Here is a 24,334-nt window from a genome sequence, read left to right on the forward strand (position 1 = left end):
ACTTATGAAACAAAATACTGTTTATGTTTGGTGTAAAAAGATTGATTTATTATTTGAAGGGTTTCGATCTTTTAAGTTAAAATTAGTAAAATTCAAGTCGACTGTGAGCCGACTCATAATGGCCAATATTGCATCATGCATAAACGGAGAAAAACGAGTTTGAAATTTCGATGGAGTTTTTTTTTTCAATTATAAATTCAGTTTAGCAATGCTTTCTTTCCATGAATGGAAATGCGATTCAAGACAAAAATCTCTAGAAAGTAAATATTAATTTAACTTCCGGATTTATTCGGAGCTGTAGAAATAAACCCAGTGTTCCAGCATCGAAGTAGATACAATGAGTCACGGTTCTTTTAGCAGTTCGTGGTTTTTTTTATTGACAGGGTTGCCAGCGAACCGGGAAAACCGGGAAAACCGGAAAATAACTGGGAATTTGAAAAGAAGCCGGGAAAACCAGGAAAAAGCCGGGAATTTGACGGGAGAACCGGGAAAAATCAATAAACCTTAATATATTTAAAAAAAAATTAAAAGTTGTATAACAGCTTGAGCTTTATCAAGCAAACACTTATTTCTTCAGCTCAAAAATGGTTGATTCAGCTCTTAATAATGTAAAACCTTTGAAATTATTTGATCTTTCGCAAAACTCTCCTCACAGAAATACTTTGGAATTCTGTGCTGAATTTTCTTGAAACTTTCTTAAGAATGAAATTCCCTCCCCTTGGCTAGTTTTTTAACCTGGACGTTGGTGGGCGGGCCTAATCTTATGGTTCATAGTGGAGCGTTGGAGACGGTTGGTTTAAGTCCGGCATCGTTGGCTCATGCCGTGACAAAATAGCGTCATGAGCATGCGATGAGGATTATTTACTGAGCTTCCCCTCTCTGATGAACCATTGCATAAGAGAACCAAAGTTCTAGTCTAGCAGTGATAGTATCACACTTGTTACTCCTTTATTTGAAAGCCGCGTTGTAGTACGCTTACGTATAGGCACTGACGTTGGGTGCGATACTGGCGGGTTTTGCCGCAAATCACTCTTATTTTATTTATTTTTACGCAGATAGATTAATTTGGGTTTGCAAGGGAATTATACTATTGAAATATTTCAGAAAGTGCTCAACAGTGCTCCTTCTACTTGCGTGACAAGCTTTCGTTGTTGTTTTCATTGAGGTATTACTCAGGGAACAATGTTAAACACCATTTTTGTACATGGTATTGCAACTAATCTTATATGTGCTTCATTTTGATTTGGGATAAGTGTTTGAACTATGGTTCGGGATTTCCACTGTGGTGTGCTTCTATTGTGACATACCCATATGTATTTTTGTGGTGCGACATAGTGGAAACGTTTGAGCGTAGTTGATGCATATACCCTATGTAATTTAAAAATCAGCTAGGAAACTAACTTCAAAGTGAAGCATTTTAGTCACTTGAAGGTGTCACCTGGGACGAACTAATAAATATTAAATATAGGTCAAAGTCAAAAACAACTTGAAACTCGTTAAATTTTAAATTACATTCACATGTGCAGGTACTTAATAAAGCATGGTAGGTAGATTAGAGATTTCAATTATTTATTAAATTAGACTAGAGATGTCATAATCATCAAACGAACTTAAATAAAAAAATTTAGACGGCCTAGTAGCATTAAGTGGATTAACAGAAGAGTTAGGATGCGGAGGGTCCGCTTAGGGAGGCAACTAGCCTTTAAAGCAACTGGCAACTAGCCTTTAAAGCAAACTGGCAACTAGCCTTTTCATGTATTGTCTATTTATTTCGATTATTGCTTTAAAATATCAATTTGGTATATATGTGAAAGGATGAATCAGTGGGAGATGGATTTTCGGGTTCTTTACATTTAGCATCACTATGTGTCATTTCCTCAAAACCCCCCAATAACCGGTCTCTTCAATCCCTTCCTTTTCCCATGGCGTTCAAGTGGTCCGCATAGACTATTCAGCCATTACCCGTCCTTTATCCTCGGCTTTGGATTGACTTGCGCTCCCATTGCCCCACCAAACGCTGCAAAATGAAAATGAAAATGAAATGAAACTTTCTTAAGAATGAAATTTGAATTCTTCAGCATTTTTCTTTATTAACCTCAGAACACGATTACTCCGGCATTTTTCTCAGATCTTGCTTAAAGTTATCTTGTGAATCTTTCTCGGTATTCAATTGAATTTATTATCAGAAAAACCTTTAAATCAAGTTTATATTTCTTTTTAAATTCTCCTTAAATTCTCCTCAAAATCCGCAAACAATTCTTTTCAGAATCAACTAGGAACTCTCCTTGAAGTTCTCCTCACAAACCCCTTGTAATTCTTCTAAGAGTTATTCTGGACCTAATCGTAGTAAGGGAATTTACGTATTCTCGGCAACCTAAGCAGCGACCTTCTTTCTATAGGCTTTTTCTCTATGGAACGCACACATATGCAGTATTGGTTTGTTTACAATCTTTTGCTGCCAGCTGCTCTAACAATTTCAGTCGAAAGAATTGTCAAAAACTGTTTTGAAACGCTTTTACAAAGCTCCAATCTTCTCTAGTGAGAGCGAGTATTGTCGGCAACCAGTTTTTCTTCGGCAACCGTTCCATTTGAACTGCATGTAAATCTGCTGTTCTATTATCGGCAACTCGAAACCAGCTACAATTTGGAGAGCGTGTGTTTCATTTCAAGAAAACCCTGCTAGATTGCTTTTTCTCAGTGGTAAAAATATAGTCAAATTGAAGCTGAAAGCATAAAGAATCGTTTGCATGCATTCAGCGAAGTGTTTTCGTAAGAAAATCCAGTGAAAATAGTGTTTCAATTTGGGTTGCCGAAAATAGTCTGTCATGCCGAAGCCGTCATTTCCCCTATTAGTTTGGGATTCTTGTCAGAGTTCCGTTGAATTTTTCTTCGAGTTCTTCTCAGAATCTTGAATTTTCAAAATTCTATTAAAAGTTCTTCAATCGAGCAAAATTTTCCAGGGACTGTATTTTTCCAAATCTGGAAGCTCGAAAAAAATATTCTTAATTAGGGATCTAGAAACATTTTCAAAATCCCACATTTTGAGTATTTTTCTCAGATTATATTGTAGAAAAAAATCCAATCCTGTTTTTTCTTCTTAGGGTAAATTTTCAGAAGTCACAAATTTCTAAACATAATAACATATAAACATATGTCAAAGCCTCTGAATCTTAGAAATTATAATTGTTCTTAAGGTGAAGCTCCGAAAAACAAAAGTTGAGTTTCGATTTTTATAAAATTATTGGGAAAAGATATCAAAAATCTAAAAAAAAAATCACATTTTTTCGTATATTTTAAAGAGTTGGACTCAAAAAACCACAAAACATAAACTTTTCGGTTTTGCTGAGAGTCCAATATTTTTTCATGATGAGATAGAAAAACTAATTTTACATGTAAATTTTCTCAAGAATCTATAGAAGAAACTGATTTTCTTGGATTTTTGATTTTTTTTCCAATGTTTTTAGAGAAATAAAAACGAGCCGAAAATATTTTTTTTTTATTTTCGGGGTGAAAATCTTCCCCTTAATATAACATTTGTTTTTAAGATTTATATTCGTACAGATCACGATACTTCACAAATAATGTTTGCGCCGAGCTCAAAATTTTTAAAACCATTTCTTAATTTTATGTCTCCCTCTAAAATTCGGTATAATGACCCATTCAACCCGGAAGCGTTCGGCTATGTGACCTTAAAAAAATACATGTTTCTAGTACTTTGTGAATTCTAGTGTTTTACAATCTTGAGAGGACTGGAGCCAAAAAAAAGTTATTCAAATTGATTCTAAGTACCTCGAAAATATCGTGATATTGCAATAATAATTTTTTACTACATATTAAAAACCAGGAATATTTTGAGATTTGAACCGGGAAAACGGGAAAAAATCGGGAATTTTAGGATTAAAATTCACTGGCCACTCTGTATTGAACAATGTTTTAAAACTAGAAAAACAATAATCATTAGCAAACATATCGTAGAGAGTTAAGAATAATTTCCTAACAATTCGGATGACCTTTCTAATTCAACTCTACTTCTAGTCGAATACGTTCGATTCACTTGGGTTAACTCGAAGACAAAAACTTTACCTGAATCCGAGCGACAGACAGAGTAGCGCTGCGCTTGAGCGAAGGTGGAAGCAACGCATTGAAAAATGAGCAAATACACAAACCTTTCTTCTGAGGATGTAATCTTTGCTATCAAATTCATTCAAAGCATTTACCTTTGAGCGGCAGATGACGCGATTGTGCCTGTCTCATACCGGTCGTTTGAGAAAATGGAAGAGTTGCCAGTCTTCTTGATATGTTGTCTTCGCTTAAACGCTATCTTTTCAGTTATTTGACACGATGGACACTTTAAAGTCGACCAAAATCGTAGAACATTAACTTTTAGTAATAATTTTGTACTTTTTTCACAAATATTTTTTATTGTTTTACCTTTGTTACTAGCGTAACATAGGTATTAGAATCGATTTTCACACGTCTTGCCGTCTGCGCCCGATAGCCATCCACACAAGCTATCTCACCTGTATAAAACATTCCCAGTGATGGCGTGCATGTCGGTTAACCCCCTTTTTTATGTCAGGGGAAGGCTTTATGTTTTGTTTGGGCGTTAAGCTGGGCTTAGACAGGGCAAGTAAATTGAACGCAAATTGAACGTGTAAACCATGCCATTCAACTGACTTGATCAACTCACATGAATTGAAAAAAGTTGAACCAGGTTCAGGCCGATTGAATTCAACTGAGTTGATCATTTGAATTGCCTAGTCTAAACCAAGCTTTAGCATCAGAAGAAGAAATCGTGCACAAAATCGTGGAATGTTGGGGAGAATAGCCCATAATGCACTCCTGGGGTAAAATGACCCCATGCAGTTTTTCGTTGCTTTCCCAGTACTAATTCTGGATATATCATTTGCCAGAATGTTAGTTGAAGCACTGAAATAGCTATGCTTATTGTTAAATTCACAAATTGACAATCGGAAAGCTATGAAAAACAGTGCAAGGCCATTTTACCCCAGGGTGCGTTTTGAACCATCCTAGCCTACACTGAAAAAAGTTTTCACTTAGTTTCTATTAGGAACGCACATAGTATTTTTCCAAAAACAAAAACAATGATTTTTACCTGAATATCACATAGCATTAGAAATTCTATGTGAGAAATCATATAGATTTCATTGGACACATAACGTTCATGTGATTTAGTGGTGCAATTTCCAATTATGGGATCACATGAAAGTTATGTGAAATTCATCATGGATATTTTCCACTGGTTATGTGATTTATTTAATGAGTGTATATACTCCAATAGACCCTTTCGATGCTTAATCGTCTATTTCTATCTATCACACATGTATGAATCGACGGTGTATTTTCCCACTAATCTGTTTCCCTCTTGCTCTCACTCGTTTGATTTAAATTGTACAGTAGTGTGCGCCGATTAGACGTCAAGAAGCTCTATAAGACCAGTCAGATGTTGTCCCTTCAAATATGTGCACGGCCGATGAGATCAACCCAAATAAAAGCCGCAATAATCTACTGGAAAATGAGGAAAATTTACGCAAATTTTACACAGTCTAGTAGTAGTACCAATATACCGAGAAAATCTAATCGTTAGTGTTATCATATGTTGGCATTTTTTCCTTGAAAAAGCGAAAAAAAAACTGGAAAAACATGCAGTAATTTTTTATTAATTCCTGCACGTTTTGCGATTTATGAGTAAAGTAAAATCAAATTTGGGTTGATCTCACGAGTTTTTTCACCTGTCTGCACACGTTATTTCTAAACAATCCAATTTTCAGTAAGATCTACTCATTTCCTTTAGAAGTAGGGCTAAACAATATAGAGCAAACTAGATTGTAACTGACAAGATAACAAATAACCTAATAGGTCGATGTTGTTCATTCGCCATCTTGTCAGTCCCAACTTTGTTTACTCAATTATGGTGAATATCCTACTCAAATTTGGGTTGTTTAGAAATATTCGTGCATCCTGCGCTATTTTTGCAACATAGACCATTTATGACGTTTAATTGTCTTTTTCTATCTAGCACACATGGAGAACGGACGGTTTGTTTTCCCACTAATTTGTTTCCCTCTTACTCGCGCTCATTCGATTTAATTGGGCAATAGTGTGTGCCGATTAAACGTCAAAAAGCTCTATACATCTAAAGCGGACGTTACACATGTAATATATTCACTAGGGGGATAGTGTAACTAGCGCTTTAAACCTTGGTCTATACATTACCCTCATTTTTATAAATCGCTATTAGAACTGGTACATCGTGAAACAAATGTGGAAACTCTAACCGATCAGTCCCGCTAGCGTAGCTATTGGGGGTGCCGTAGCGAATGATGCCACATTTTTTCGAATTTAATTCTATATTCTCGCGGAACATTTGAAAAGGGCCTATCCTTGGCCTCCCTCTTTTGATTTATCACGGCAATCAGCGTTGCGAGGTAATTTTCAGACAAATCTGGACCAGTTAAAATATAAAATCTAGAAAAATCTGGAATGCTCCAAAAAATCCTGTTTATAACATAATGCTATTGAAATCAAAGTGATGTGCCAATCTCCCGTAAAAATCGATCAGTATGATCATCTGGAATGTATTTCAAGTACTAGAATGATTATGAATTACATGTTCAAATAAATTATATAAAGCAAATTACTTGTAAGCATTGCTAATCATGCAAAAGTTGAAAAGTATTGACACAGTGTGCCCAAAAAATTTAAATATCTACTACGCAGCAGTTCAAAACTTGAATTAAATGTGGGTAAAATACTGCAGAAAATATTTTTAGAATTGTTTTTCAAACGGTAACTTTTTTAAAAAAGAATGAGAACACAAATTTGAGCAAATTTAATGAGATGGATGTTTTTTTTAAACTAATAGATTTACAATTTAATTCCTGACATCATACAACACACAACATACAATAGACCAGTAGGCAATTTTGTTTTGAAGCAAAATTCACCTGGCTGAAGTGGGAATCAAAGCCTAACATCGTGGACTCACAAACAATTTACCTAAACTACGGGTAGCTCCACTATTCGCACGACCATTACGAATAATTTTATGCCAAAGAATAATTTTATTATATTACTAAAATGAAAGTCTAATAGCGTCATTTTTGAAGTCCCAGGATCTTGAAATGCTTATAAATTCCAGAATTTCTAGTTCTCCTGGGTCCCAGATCATGAAAATTTTGGTTAGTCTGAATTTTCTTGGAATTTTTCAAAGGATATTTTCGCCCTTTTTTCGAGCTCCATTGGAATGATCCTTGAATTTCATCATATATATTTTCTGGATTCCCCTAAAATAATTTTGATAATATCCTAACTTTTCCAGTAACATTCTAAGAGTTCATTCACCTCTTGTAATATCTTATAAATTACTTTCTAATTCCACAATTCCCTCACACTGGTAATAATTTCCTTGGTGCACTCTTCAGAATGACCGTCACACTCTTCTCAGACTTGTCCTATAATAACCTTTGAACTGATTTTTAGGTAAGGTCAGAATTATTTTGAAATCCTCTACAGCATTTCCTAAGTAATCAATTACTTTGCCAAAATGGCCTTGAAAGTCTCCCAGAAATTGCGCATAATTACGCTAAAATGTCTTAGAATTTTATTAAAATGAATCTCCATAGATATGGATAGAATTCCATTGAAATTATTCTCACGTTTCGTATCAGCATACTCCTTTAGTTTCATCATAAAAAAATTCTATGATTTATCTTCCGGATTGAACCTACATTCACAAAATCTCCAAGTGAGACAAGACAGATTAATGTTGTCATCAAAGTTGACAACACAATTGACACCATCTTCAACCAGAGGTTGCACAGACTGAATGTTTAACACTAGACAACGGACAACACACCACACCCAGTAGACCAGTAGGGACATTTTCAGGTTGCCAAAATTTGCACCGGCTGGAGCGGGAATCGAACCCTCACTTCGTGGCGCTCACAATGCGCCTGAACGACCACCACCAAGCCCACAAAGATGGATGGAACCGAAGACAACAAATCAAGAAGACTGGCAACTTTGCCAGAATCCAAGCGACAGATACAATGGCGCTGCGCTTGACTGAAGGTGGAAGCAACGCAAATGAGCAAATACACAAACCCTTCTTCTGAGGATGTAATCTTTGCTATCAAATTCGTTCGAAGCATTTACCTTTGAGCGGTAGATGACGCGATTGTACCTGTCTCATAGCGTTCGTATGAGAAAATGGAAGAGTTGCCAGTCTTCTTGATTTGTAGTCTTCGATGGAACTCTACTCAGAATTAGCTTAAAGTTCTCCTTTGATTTCACAAGGAATTCGCCTTACACTTCACTGTGAACTATTTTCAGAATTACCTTAAACTTCCAATAATGTCCAACGTTGATGACCTTCAATAATTAAAGTATCAAGTTTAAATTTGATTTTATTTTTTATTAGAGGGTAAATAAATTGCAGGCTCCACTCAACAGCAAGATTAAATTTCGTCATCATTCTACAATCATATTTTAAAAACAACATGTTAAAAAATCTGGGAAAATCTGGAACATATTTAAAAATTCTGGAAACATGCGTGGTCTGTCTGTGTATCTGGCAAGACGACTAAAAATCTGGAAAATCCAGATAAATCTGGAATACTGACAACGCTGACGGCAACATGAACGAATTTCTCGCTAAGCTCACAGGACAGTTCAACACAAGATGATGTTAGCTGTACACACTATTTTTATTTCGCTGGAAACCAGCAAAATTTTGCTGGATTTTGCCGAGCTGGATTTCCAGCAATCCAGCAACTTTGCTGCCGCATTTTATGACACGGTTGATGTTTTTTTTTTTAATAAACACAATGAAAGCCTATGGATGAATTCCACCAGGTAAGGAATTTGCCGATGATCATTTCTGGACCTGCTTTAGGCAGCATCTGGAAAATATACATTTATAATAGAGTTAATTTTAACTTACTTTCATGAGGATTTTACCATTCTCGAAGATATATAATTTAGTTATATACTGTATCAATAATATTGTTACCTAATTTTCACAACTGTTTACCTGTGAATCACGTGAAAAAGTGTAAGTCCAACTGACAGATAAGCGTTGCTGGTATCCAGTAAAAAAATGTTTTGCTGAACCTTATTCAGCAATTCAAATTGCTGGAAGGCGAATTCAAAATTTGGTGTGTAGTCGCTATATTCATAGCCTGGCGGAGAGAATCTCAGGAACCAATTGAGCTGTTAAAAAGCTGTTTGACCAATTGAGCTGTCAATTCACGACCAACAACAGAAAAGAGCACATCGGCTATTGCGAACAAAACTTTCGGAACCCGTTTTCTCGTGACTTAAGATTTCCCCTATCCGATGATGCCGGTAATTTGCGTTCGATTGGCGAGGAAAGCATAATCAACGATTTGTTTATAAAACTTGATAGTACGTTTTCAATTTTTGGTCTGCAATATATTGAATTGCTTCCGCTTTTTGATAGATCGAAATTATATCCGCCAGACTATAAATATAGCGACTGGATCAACACACTGAATGGGAAATTCAATTGCAGTCGGGTTATTCGCGAAAGAGAAAACCCATGAAGAGAATCGGGCTGATTGATTATTTAACTTTATTGGTTCGTCAAATATTATTGTAATATAATAAGATAGTATATAATAAGATTGTCCTTAAAGTATGTAGAGCACAATAAAGCAGATTAAGTATAAAGTCATAAAGCTCTGATTTATGATTTGGACTTCAATTCAAACTAGCAATTGCTGCTTTGTTTGCAGCAATTGAGAAGTGCAGAAACTGAGACCAATAAAAATAGAAATATCCATTAAGGCCTAGTATATCTATGGATAATATCAAAAACGAGATTATACTGGGTAACAAAGGTTCTATTCACCTGCCCGGTGGATCAATATGGGTATTTATAAAGAAAATCGCTTCCCGCTTCCTTATTCACATAAATATTGCGTGAACAAAGCTTTAAAATATTCTCTAAAATTTGATGTGCTACGATTTTGGTCGATTTTAAAGTATCCATTGTGTACAATATCAGTAAAGTTCAAAAAAACATAAGTTTAAAAATTTTAGTAATGTACTTTTCTTGTTTTTGAAAATTTTTACAGTTTTTTTTTCTGAAAAGACATTCCAGTTTCCTACATCTTTGTCTCAGACTTCATTTCGATTATATGAGCTGTGTTTGTGCTATGATTTATTGAAAAATATCGAATACGCCATTTTGAGGTGAGCGTCAAAATGGCCGAATTCCAGCACAAGGTGGGTTCATTACTCCTAGCAAACAATTATGCGAAGTTTCATGGAAATCTGGGAGGTAAAATCAGATTTTTTTTATATTTTCTCTAATTAAGGTGGATTTGCTCGGATACAAAATCAATCATGTCTTGGTGCTGAATAATTCGACGTAGGTCAACAATCAACTAGTTTCTCAAGAAATTGTCTTCTTCTGTCAACCCACTCTAGTTATCCAATGTATTGTAATCCACCTTGCTCTTGGGTACGATGCATTCTATATCACGCAAATGCTCAAAACTGCAAAAAAGTCCGATGAGTATGCTAAATTTCATTAAAGCACAGTGATCAAACTTCTCAAAATACGCCAACTGAATGAATCGTCGTTGAATTTCGATCCCAACATTTTCAACACTTCCTAGTACCGCAGCACCTCCTTCCCCTCCCACGATATAAAAACGCGTTAAAATTTATCTCTCTTTCACTACATTAATTTCACCGATTTCCCCGCCAATCGGTTTATCATGTCTCTCAACACTTGTCGCCCATTTCCTGCCCCATAAACTCAAATAGCATGCCTGCTCGCTTAAAGTTTGTAAATCTCCACCCTCGCAATTTTGCTCCTTTTCTGTCCGTTTCGTCAGAGCAGCAATTCGGGAGCGAACCTCGAAATAGGGCTCCTATTTCCGTTTAGTTTTCCTTTTCTTCTTTCTTTGAAGGCAAATACTCCGACCCCAGGGTCGGCTAATTGTTTTCCAGAGGCCCGAAGCTACTACAATCCAAGTGAAAATCTACGATCGTCGTAATGGTTGGACGTAACGGTTTTCATTCAAATTTTCAATTTAATTCCACGCATTTCGCCTGTTTGATATGCAGACCACACAACGTACATTCGAGACAAGTTAGGTGTCTCCGCTAATGTCATCGGATCGCATGGCGTATGACATCCCATCAGGAACAATAATTGTTGGGGCCCATCACGAGATGGATAGCGCGGAAAAAAGTGCAATCAACATGACACAAACGTGCTCGGAAGGAAAAACTGTTGAAAAAAATTGTTGAAATAGATATCTATCTAGCACGAGCGTACAAGCCACCGGAACATTTCGTGACGCGCTTCCTGATGGGATTGTATGAAAATATCCTTTTCTCTTTGTCCCATTAGCTGCGGGTGACGGGTTGGAGTTTTACGGTTTATGTTGTTTTTTTTTTGTCTCCTGCATAAAGCAATTGAGGTCATTTTAAGCTCATAAGCCACAGGGACGGTGAAACGGAAAATGATAGTTTTATTGCTACGTTCAGCCGCAAATAATTCAACTCAAACGTGGTCGTCATCGAGATGAATGTTGATGTAACATGTTTGCCACATATTTTGGCAGCAATCGCTCAGAGAAATCCCCACAGTCACATATCAAGCAACCATCCAGAAACTCCCAACTCCCAACAGGAACCACACTCAATCTACGCCGCGACATCCACGCGGCCGTCCAACTCGTGTGGAACCGGGTGTGAAATCATCTGGAACGATCAGCGACCGGGCATCTCCATGTAGTGGTTACCGACTGTGTGCAGTCGTCATTATTTTGATACAACTCCCGTCACTGCCAGCCGGCCTCGGTTCGAGGAACCGAGCTCACACATCCGGAAATATAATTTATGAGGTTGAAGTTTCCAATTTGGGAGTACGAGTGATCCCGTCATTAGCATTCGGTTCGATACGATAGTAGACGCAAGTACTTGTGTGGGGACTGGCCTGAATTGATGATGAAATTTAGAAACTTACTAACCAAGGGACGATTCGTCATCGCTCGTTGTTGCTGTTCCGGATGGTTGGGTTGACTTCTTCATATGTGGACGACCTGTTTGTTCTGGGTTGTTTATAATGGTTTTATTTTTTTTAGCACGCTTGACCAAACTTTGTGTTTTCGACTCCTCTTTGTTAGTCGGGCACACGTCACCGCCAGAAATCTGTTTCCCGTCTTGGATGGTCGGTAGGAATCGAGCAGATGCTTGAGCATTTCCGCTCTCCGGTTGGTCATGCCAGTTGATGGTTTTTGTGCACACTGTTTCAATGTTGTTAAAGCTTAATTTATAGTTTAACTTACTTTAGGCCTGTCTCTTCTGTAACAGTAAGAAGCCGAAGAGATTCAATTATCAATTATCACATTTTGCAAAAATGGCAACGGAACGTACCGTGGTCGATTCTGAGTACCGTAAAACGGGGTATCTTTGATAATGCGAGTAACTTTGAAAGTGTAATGTAAAGATTAAATTTACTCGCTGCGCTTCTTCCAAATTAGAAACATTAGTTCCATATTGTAGCTTAGGGTATTTCCGTTGATATCGTATGTAGTTTTTATATAATACGTGTTACATATTTTACAAACATATTAAAAAACAATTTTCGTGTTTTTCACCTGTTTGAAAAAGCACTCAAACCATCACTTATGAAATGTATTTTTGATATTGCCTTCACACATTTAATGTTGTATTCTTATTGCTTATGATGTTTTCTGATTATATACTCATTCAAAGTTTCATGTTTAAAGAACTAAATTGTTTGAGTCTCACCTATTTTTTTCTACATTCATCGAGAATTATCAAAGTAACCCCAAATCAAAAAACTGAAGTTCGGTCACAAAACTAAAAAAATAGTGCAAATGCTATAATTTCCGTTTAACATATTACTAACGAATTGACTCTTGGATCTTCAGTACTTGTTTTAAAAATAAAAAAAATGAAAAACATTAATTGCTGTAAAAAATATTTAGAATATACTTTAAAAAACTATCAATGTTACCTCGTTTTATGGTACATATACAAAAGTAGTGAGAATAATTGTTCAGTGATTTATGTTGCGTGCCATTTTATTTACAACTGCTGAGTGAGCGGATTGAAGAGATAATAACTATTTTGAGCTGTCATCATTCAAATTGGATAGACATTTAAATTAGTGTAAGGTTCTTGATCTAATTTCCGTCCTACTAAGCACAACCCGTCTTTTACCTCTCTCTTTTTTAATGGGTTTGAACAAAAGATACATACAATGCGCTCCAATAGGATTTATGTTGTAGCTAATGAACTAACGCATCGGAACAAACCTATTATTGATTTATGCACGGTGAAATCATTGTTATTATTGATCTTTTCTGATCGATAGAACAGAAAAGGGCGATTACGACGAAGTAGTGCTCCACCCTACAGTAATTTCTCGTTTTTGGCAACACACTTTTTATGGTTTCCTCATTTTCTATAATATTCAACAAACATATATTTCAATTTTAACATTGATACGAAACTGGAGGAAATGAGGCCGTGTTGCTAAAAACGGCAAAGCACCGTATTGTCGTTACTAATCTAATCTCTAATCTAACACCAACACAGCCAGCTCTTGAAAACATCCTGGAAAATGATATACATATACACCAGACAGACAGACAGACAGACAGACAGACAGACAGACAGACAGACAGACAGACAGACAGACAGACAGACAGACAGACAGACAGACAGACAGACAGACAGACAGACAGACAGACAGACAGACAGACAGACAGACAGACAGACAGACAGACAGACAGACAGACAGACAGACAGACAGACAGACAGACAGACAGACAGACAGACAGACAGACAGACAGACAGACAGACAGACAGACAGACAGACAGACAGACAGACAGACAGACAGACAGACAGACAGACAGACAGACAGACAGACAGACAGACAGACAGACAGACAGACAGACAGACAGACAGACAGACAGACAGACAGACAGACAGACAGACAGACAGACAGACAGACAGACAGACAGACAGACAGACAGACAGACAGACAGACAGACAGACAGACAGACAGACAGACAGACAGACAGACAGACAGACAGACAGACAGACAGACAGACAGACAGACAGACAGACAGACAGACAGACAGACAGACAGACAGACAGACAGACAGACAGACAGACAGACAGACAGACAGACAGACAGACAGACAGACAGACAGACAGACAGACAGACAGACAGACAGACAGACAGACAGACAGACAGACAGACAGACAGACAGACAGACAGACAGACAGACAGACAGACAGACAGACAGACAGACAGACAGACAGACAGACAGACAGACAGACAGACAGACAGACAGACAGACAGACAGACAGACAGACAGACAGACAGACAGACAGACAGACAGACAGACAGACAGACAGACAGACAGACAGACAGACAGACAGACAGACAGACAGACAGACAGACAGACAGACAGACAGACAGACAGACAGACAGACAGACAGACAGACAGACAGACAGACAGACAGACAGACAGACAGACAGACAGACAGACAGACAGACAGACAGACAGACAGACAGACAGACAGACAGACAGACAGACAGACAGACAGACAGACAGACAGACAGACAGACAGACAGACAGACAGACAGACAGACAGACAGACAGACAGACAGACAGACAGACAGACAGACAGACAGACAGACAGACAGACAGACAGACAGACAGACAGACAGACAGACAGACAGACAGACAGACAGACAGACAGACAGACAGACAGACAGACAGACAGACAGACAGACAGACAGACAGACAGACAGACAGACAGACAGACAGACAGACAGACAGACAGACAGACAGACAGACAGACAGACAGACAGACAGACAGACAGACAGACAGACAGACAGACAGACAGACAGACAGACAGACAGACAGACAGACAGACAGACAGACAGACAGACAGACAGACAGACAGACAGACAGACAGACAGACAGACAGACAGACAGACAGACAGACAGACAGACAGACAGACAGACAGACAGACAGACAGACAGACAGACAGACAGACAGACAGACAGACAGACAGACAGACAGACAGACAGACAGACAGACAGACAGACAGACAGACAGACAGACAGACAGACAGACAGACAGACAGACAGACAGACAGACAGACAGACAGACAGACAGACAGACAGACAGACAGACAGACAGACAGACAGACAGACAGACAGACAGACAGACAGACAGACAGACAGACAGACAGACAGACAGACAGACAGACAGACAGACAGACAGACAGACAGACAGACAGACAGACAGACAGACAGACAGACAGACAGACAGACAGACAGACAGACAGACAGACAGACAGACAGACAGACAGACAGACAGACAGACAGACAGACAGACAGACAGACAGACAGACAGACAGACAGACAGACAGACAGACAGACAGACAGACAGACAGACAGACAGACAGACAGACAGACAGACAGACAGACAGACAGACAGACAGACAGACAGACAGACAGACAGACAGACAGACAGACAGACAGACAGACAGACAGACAGACAGACAGACAGACAGACAGACAGACAGACAGACAGACAGACAGACAGACAGACAGACAGACAGACAGACAGACAGACAGACAGACAGACAGACAGACAGACAGACAGACAGACAGACAGACAGACAGACAGACAGACAGACAGACAGACAGACAGACAGACAGACAGACAGACAGACAGACAGACAGACAGACAGACAGACAGACAGACAGACAGACAGACAGACAGACAGACAGACAGACAGACAGACAGACAGACAGACAGACAGACAGACAGACAGACAGACAGACAGACAGACAGACAGACAGACAGACAGACAGACAGACAGACAGACAGACAGACAGACAGACAGACAGATTTGATATATGTTTCACATCGAAGATGCGTCTCACATATCAAAACGTATCACATATATGCGTCTCACATATCAGAATCCAATGAATGGATGAAACGTGGACATCTCGTACTGTACGTTCCGATTTTGTTAATTATATGATTGGTTGGTCGTTGGAAGCATCAAAGCAAGAAAGGTTCGGAGCATCCCCCATTTTCTTCTGACGGTTGGGGCATGAGCACTAACTCTTGTTCTAGCTTTTTATGACTTATGGCTATAGCGCCATTAATCGCTTTCTGAAAAGAGAAGAGGGAAAGGAAAAGGAGAAGGACAAAGGGAAAAGGATTATGTGAAATCTATGAACATAAACAATATCTTTTATTTTAAGGCCTCGTTGTCCTATGCTGTCCGAAGAAGTCGTCTCCACTCTACTCGATCCATGGTCACCCTTCGCCAGCCTCGTAGTCTGAGAAGGGTCCGCAGGTCGCTACTTGGTCGATCCATCTTGCCCGCAGCGCCTCTTCTTCTTGTTCCTGTTGGGTCGCTTTCTAGAACCATTTTCACTGGGTTGTCGTGCGGCATTCTTACGACGTGCCCAGCCCACCGTAGTCACCCAATTTTTGCAATGTGGACGATGGATGGTTCTCCCAGCAGCTAGTGCAATTCGTGGTTCATTCACCTCCTCCACGTTCCTTCATCCATCTGCACTCCACCATAGATGGTACGCAACACCTTCCGCTCGAAAACACCTCCACGAGCATGGTCCAGGTCTCGTGGCCGTAGAGGACCACCGGTCTAATCAGCGTCTTGTAGACAGTCAACTTCATGCGGCGGCGAATTTTATTCGACTGGAGCGTCCTCCGGAGTCCAAAGTAAATACGATTCCCTGCCATAATGCGTCTTTGAATTTCTCTGCTGGTATCATTTTCAGCGGTCACCAGTGAGCCCAAATACATTACAATACATTAATTTTAAAACGGTGCTCATTTAGAATTTGTTCAAGTGGTACCTATTCAAGTAATTCTAAATCATTCAATTTTAGTAATTCAAACTAACAAGGTTCTACGGTACGGCCATGATCATAATATCTTGAAAAAAAAAATTTCCTCATCCCAGAACAATGAATTCTTTTCTTAGACTGCGAACTAGAAAAGTTATCTTGGTCCCAGAGTTATGATTTTTTTATATGTTTGAGGTGTTACAGAATTCAATATCCTAGATATTTTGACTGAGTCTTATAACTGTCAAAATTTGTCCAAGTTCGAGGACCGTGACTTTAATCACAGAGATTTTTCTAGTTACCAACTCGCGATTTGCCTCCAAAATCAACTTAGTAAATTGTTTGCTTTCAAAAAATTGAGGTAGGGTAAGTGTGTCAGTTATGACACTAGCGCTCCAGTTATTCACCTAAATCACATTTCAAGAGCTACATGTGAAAAGTGCATACAAGCTTTTTGTAAACAAAACTTTGTAGGCCCTATTCTCGCCAACCGAGGGTCACCCACGCAAACCAACAACATCATCGAGAAGGGGACTGTTTCTTCTACCCGGTAATGTTGATGGGTTGCATTGGTATCATATGGGTGGCGAGAAAAGGGCATAAGAAGTTCTGCTTACAAATAGCTTGTATGACATTTTCACATGTTGTTCTTGATTTGAAATTTATGCTCATGGTTTTATTTCTGTAGAAATAGGGCAAAATATATGTCTTAACTTTATTTTTTTAACCACCCTATTTGTACAGGCTCAATCGAATAAACTTTACAGAGCCAAGTAATCATGTGCGGTAAGGAATATTCTGGCGGACTTGGAGTCTTTTCTAAATTAAAGTATACATCCCAAGGAACATTTTAGGCCAAAAAAAAATGCATTATTTTGAAAAATCAAAGTGTACTCCCCCCTTAAGACGTCACCCAATTTAAGTGAACTCCCCGCTAAAAAGCAGCCCGTTGAAAAAATCCCCATCGAGCGAATGATGTCTGTACTAGTTGCCTTTTCCGTCGCCAAAGCACTCGTGTCGGTCGAAAATCAGATCGCTCGAAAATTGAAGAAATTAGTATGTTAGCTACCAGCCTACTGCAGGACTTTTCCAAGATTTTCTCAATCCGTCCACTGGTTCTCCGCAGTCCCGTTTATCCCAAGAATAAGATCTCCAGCTTCAAGTTCCATGACTTCTGTGATTATCTACCACAACCTCTTCGATTCACTTGCATCAGCGGATTATAACCGACAAGTCCTCCCTGATCCGCATCTTCCCAACCTCCCCGGTAATCAACTGGACTGAATTCCACCCAAGCAACACGGCTTATTATAAAGAAGATGGAAATACTGTTCAATGACTTACGTTAAAAATCAATATTTAAATTACTTTATATCATTTATATAACCTAAAAAGTCAAGAGGTAGAGCTAATGTAAAACTAAATGCTGATCTTATAACATGTTTAAAACTTCATCATAATAACCAGTCAATTTTATTGGCAAAAATATAAAAAAATGCATTTAAATCCTGGTCCAAGCTTGTAGTTTCGTATCTAGTCAAACTCCGATGGATGATAAACCTATTCTAAGTATCTATCATATTCTTGTCAGTGGTAGGGAATTCATATTCTCGTACATTTGTACAACTTTAAAAGAGCTAGAAGTGTAGCTTTTAAAACTAAATATTGGTCTTAAGAAGGTCCACACCAAATGACGAATCGGAAAAAACATTTTTGAAGTACCGTAAAACGGGGTATCTTTGATAATGCGGCTAACTTTGATAGTATAATGTAAAGATTAAATTTACTCGCTGCGGTTTTTCCAAATTACAAACATATTAAGAAACAATTTTCGTGTTTTTCACCTGTTTGAAAAAGCACTCAAACCATCAGTTATGAAATGTATCTTTGATACAGCCATCACAAATTCAATGCTGTATTCTTATTGCTTGTGATGTTCTCTGATTATATACTCATTCAAAGTCTCATATTTAAAGAACTTAATTGATTGAGTTTCACACATTGTTTTCTACATTCATCGAGCATTATCAAAGAAACCCCAAATCAAAAAACTGAAGTTCGGTCACAAAACTAAAAAAATAGTGCAAAGGCTTTAATTTCCGTTAAACATATTACTAACGAATTGACTCTTGGATCCTCAGTACTTGTTTTAAAAATATAAAATTTGAAAAACATTCATTGCTGTACAAATTATTTAGAATAAACTTTAAAAAAACTATCAATGTTACCCCGTTTCACGGTAATGAAATTGAAATCGGGCATTTCACAAGATCCGGAATGGCCTAATTTTAGCACAAATGTGAATCATTGCCCATATCAAACAATCACTACAATTTTCATACAAATCGGAGAAGGTCTTTTTTTGCTATTGTGCCTGAAACTGCTTATCTTAGAGTACTTAAAGGAAACAAAACGCCAGATAAAATAATCCGTTTCATAAAAAAAGATCTCAATTTCCGTCAATCCGTTTTAATAAAAAAAAAAGTTTTTCACATTCGATAGGAAGAATATGATCAACCAAGAATGACATCTATAGTTTGCTGTATGGAAAATTGCATCAGCAATCAAATACATGCGGATGATTTTGATTAGTTCAAACCCATGCGGTTTGAATCCGTTCGTGATATGTTGTTGGAAACCTGACACCCATATTATTTTTTTCGTTCGAACCGTTCGAACCGCACACACAAATATTTGTTTGTATGGTTCGAATGGTTCGAACGAAAACAAGAATTAAGTATCAAGGGAGAAATATCGAGCTCTTGAGCATAGAACGTTTTTCAAAGATCATGATCCAAACATTTATATTTATGAAAAGGGTTTAGCAATATCAAGATTTGGCTTTGACATTGATTATGATTCTCTTTTTTTTTCCTTTGGTTTGTTTTCCGTCGATTTTGTTTTCCGTGTTGAGCACCAATGTTACCGACGCCAGGGGAGGCAGCTTCCACACCTGGACCCTACCTATCGACCCATCAAACTCATGAACCGGGGACCAACGGCTTTACTTCCCTTCCGAAGGAAGGCGTGATCAGAGATGTTATGCCTCAGAACATCCCGGCGGCGCCGACTAGGATTGAACCCAGGCCTGCTGGGGTGAGAGGTGATCACGCTTACCACTACACCACCACTGCTGTTTACCACTACACCACCACTACTGATTTTGATTCTCAAAAATTTCAAATACTATCAAATACTTCAAAAAAAGATGCGATAACTCAAACCAAATTCAAATTCCAAGATTTATAAAAAATATCCAATTTATGAATTTTATATAGCTTCAGACTTAACTATCAAACTGGTGTCATCTTTCTATCACCATTATTATTTAAAAACCAGTTAGGAATTTTGTTCGGGTCTTGTTAGGAGTCGCCACACTGTGCTGGGGTGCACCATGTTTCATCGATTGGCCAAAACTGGTGACCCTCTCCTGACGATAATAGGTAAAGAACTTGACGAAGACGGAAAACACCCCAGTAGCTCGGATAAATTAAAAACCCAACCATAGCCAATATTTCGTCTGACACTGTAACTCGAAATGGGTATGGAACATAACAATTCCTCGGGAAAGGGTTGCCGTCCCCTTTTGCGCCCCGGGTTCGTTCACTGTCCTATTCATGCTTGCATATAATTAATTTTCTGATATTTCCCCGTATCTGTTAATGGTTGTCGTTGTTTACTGTTAGCATGACTGTTCGGATTGTCGTTCTTTCTGTGTGTATGTATGAATATGAGCGTATGTGCGCCTAAATGAGTGTATGGAAATAATGTCCGTCCTAAATCTCGCTTCGATGGCTTCATCGAATGTCCCTTGAGGCTCTTACTCCCAGGCTAACAGGAGGTGGAGACCCGATTCAATGGGCTGTTATTACGCACATACGGGCGGGCACCAACAAAGCAACGAAAGGACGATGAACGCCGAAAAGGTCATCGGTAGTAATTTATCAACTTCAACTGCAGATACTTAGCAGACAGTAGTCGGTTGGGTGGAGAAGTAGTACCAGCTACTGCGAAGTTTGAGATGAAGGGACGACACAAATTGATTCTTCAAGGGTGCCGGAACCTAACAACAAAAGGACATGCCCTGCTAAATTGATACCTATTTCCGTTAACGCTTACAACGGCTTCTTTCATCGGCAGTCAGACGTCCGAATAGCCTCTGCTGCTATTTATTTGTAAGAAAAGGTGTGGATGCCAAACCACACCTAACCCTTCTCCGTTTAATGCGAAAAGAAAACGGAAAACTGATGTCTTATCTTGGTCGGAAATCTAGCTTTCTTTTGATTTATTAGCTATTCTCAAGCCTACAATTCATCCGTGTCACGCACCATTTCGAACTCCGCCGAAAGTGAACCATTTTGGTAGCGTGAAAAAAGTGACACTTGACAGATGACCACTGTTGTCAGGTTGACAGGTCGCACTCAGAGATTTCTCACGGAACATTGCTGTTCATTCCATTTGCTCTAAGTGCTTCTAAATTTCCCATAAATTTCAACGTCACGCTCAGAACGATCAGCTGTTTAGCGTGCCTAGATTCCCATTTGGCCTTTCTTGAATATATTTAACGAAGTTAGGAAAAGAACAACGAAAAACGAAGCTCCCCTCTAGGGGTCTAATTCGATCACACCGCGGCGCACCCGTTCGAGTATAGGGCGCGGAACCGTGGAGAGGAAAGGTCGAACGCTTGGAGCGGAAATATCGAATTCATAAATTCAATCGCTTTCTTCCCGTTTCGCATGCTTCACCCTCCGGCTACTGTTCAGCCCTAGTGATGGCTCCGTATAGTTGGTCTGGATTGGAATCCAAGTTTTTGGTTTGGGCTGTCAGCGAACAGTGGCTTTCGTTGCTTTCTTGTGGGGTCCAGTGCGAATGGAATAGTTATTCTAATAGGTAGTAGGTACCTTCCTGCCATGTGTTCATAGATCCGGTTTCCAAACATGGGAATCGTCCTCGTCGTCAGTTTAGGTTTAGACGGTTTGTGCTTTACTGTTCCTGGTGTTCCTGAACTCCAGTTGTATATTTCAGAATAGGATTCTCCCCGTTAGTGTGCTCAATAGGTAATACACACTGATGGAACCGTTCAAATAGAAGGATTACTGTACGTTCATTCTCGGATCTGTGCTGCTACCATTCGACCGAAGTCTGGTTATAATTTATGTACTCGGCCATAAGTGCCTTTACCTGAAGAGGATACTTTTTTGTTTGTTTTGTTTATTGTTGTTGTTGTTGTTGTTTTTTTTTCGTTTGTTTTATCGTCGTCGTCGTGCCTCACAGGGCGCAATTTTTCGACGACGATTGGGTGCAATTCGGCTGAGTCACACTTGAATGGGTTTTATTGGAGCTGCTTCTGCTATCCAGCCGTAAGAACCGTGCTGGAGCTGTTCCTCATTGTATTTTACTCGATTCGGTCCCTTTTTCCGAAATAAAACTGAGGGTTTCTGTTTTTTGATTGCTCGATTAAAATGAGTATTAAAATTAGGGTTTTCAGTTGAGAATCGTATGAAGTAGTCGCAAAGTGATTATGCTAGCATTATCAAAATTAACTGGTCAAATCTCGTCAAAGATCGTAGGATCTGGAACGGAATTATAATTAAACATACGCTCATGGAAACCACGAACAGGTTCTAAAAGTTATTTCAAGACACCTAAGCTGAGAAATTCGAAATAAGAAAACTAGAGTAAACAACTGTTTTTATAAGAGCCACCCTAACTCAATTCAAGAAAATAGCTCTAAATCGGCCAATTTCAGAGATACAAAAAAGTTATTTTCGACAAAGTTGCTTAAAATTAACTCAGCTACAACTTTGTTCAATAATGTATACCTTAATTTATTCAAATAAAAAAGTTAGATTTTTGAATTTAATGATAATAGGAACCACCCTAGAATTCACTGTCATAAACATGAGGGCCTAACTATAAGGAACAACTTTGTAGAAGAGACATTTAGTCTAAAGTTTCAATTTCAGGCTCAAAACATATCATTCCACCTAAATCTGCATTCTGGACCACTGTGCGGAAAACAAGATTGACGGAAAAAAAACTCCTAGTCAAAGATTTAATTATAAGTTCAAGTTTGTGATTTTTTAAATAGAATGAGTGATAGAGTTTGGAGTTTAGAATTTTCTTTAAGTCAGACATCCAGAATTGTTTCCAAATTTGATGTTCAGGATATATTTTAAGGTCCTCACATTGCCTAGTTGGTGAAGGCACGGTATTACCAAGCCGGAGGTGGCGAGTTCAATTCACAGTGCGGTCTTCGCAATCTTTCGGGTTGCAATGTTTCCCAACTTTACTGGGCGTATAGTATAATTCTATATAGAGCTGGAATTAGGGCGTAACAGCTTTTGTAAACAATGACTTCTCTCGTAGATTTCTAGCAACTCAAGGCACGCCTACACAAACCAACATATCCATCGGGTAGGGGAAGTCTTCCACTATACGATGGTAATGTTGATTCGCCAGGGAGAGGCATGTCTTTTGAGAAATCATCGAGAGAAGTCATTGTTTACAAAAGCTGTTACGCCCTAATTCCAGCTCTATCTAGAATTGTTGTATTTTCACGGGTTTCTCTGTGCTGTTACTTAAGACAAACGGCATCTCCATAGAAATCGGGTGACTTAAGTAATATCGAAAAATATTTTTACCGGAAGGTGATAACGTCCAAAAGCCATTTGGCTGGTAAATAATTTTAAAAATGGGATGTGATCTTATATTCGGACAGTATATAGTGTAATAGCAGGAGCTGATAGCTCGACTTTGTTTACCTTTGTTAATTTCAACGAAATGAAAATTTGCTCTTGATGCATGCATTGGGGAGCATCCATTAAGTACACCACGCTCTAAGAAAGAAGAGAGATGTGTGAAAAGGAGGAGAGGAGGTTGATCTTCTCTAAATTTTACGTAGCAAATTAATAGGGTTAACTAGCTAATTTCCGGCCTATTAAGCACAACCCGCACTTGGTCTTTCTTAATCTAGCGCAGTATAGCACCAAACGGAATGTTATTATTACTGATGGCTTTCAAATTTATTTACCTTTCCGTACGTACCATAAGATTTTATAAAGAGAAAACAGTCGTTGATATATTGTCAAAAGTCTAACACTGCTTCTTGACACCAAACTCGGCCTACGGATTCTAAACTCGGCCTAACGCATTGAAACGCCATTGAATCGCCAATGAATTCACTTCGGCCTATCGGATGAAGATAAAACATGATTCGCTCGGAGCTCTTCTTTTGTTTTTGGGAATAATGCGTGCAAACCTTCATATCATGCGTTCTAATTGACTTCGTTCGGTAGCTTATTAACTAAAGTATCCTACTAAAAGCATAATTCACTTGTTAGCTCTGATATCATGGATTTATTTGAAGTTTTCTGCTCGATAGGC

The 24,334-nt window shown here is 38.6% G+C and overlaps 1 protein-coding gene across 2 annotated transcripts in view; it reads left to right on the top strand.

Moving 5' to 3' along the window:
• Positions 1–24,334, top strand: part of LOC135706339 (RNA-binding protein 24-A-like) — a 251,447-nt gene that overhangs the window by 143,610 nt on the left and 83,503 nt on the right. The gene's annotated exons all lie outside the window — the stretch shown is intronic.

Source organism: Ochlerotatus camptorhynchus, unplaced genomic scaffold (assembly GCF_037179485.1).
Source record: "Ochlerotatus camptorhynchus isolate MF236.1 unplaced genomic scaffold, CSIRO-AGI_Acam_v1.1 ptg000277l, whole genome shotgun sequence".
NCBI lineage: Eukaryota > Metazoa > Arthropoda > Insecta > Diptera > Culicidae > Ochlerotatus > Ochlerotatus camptorhynchus.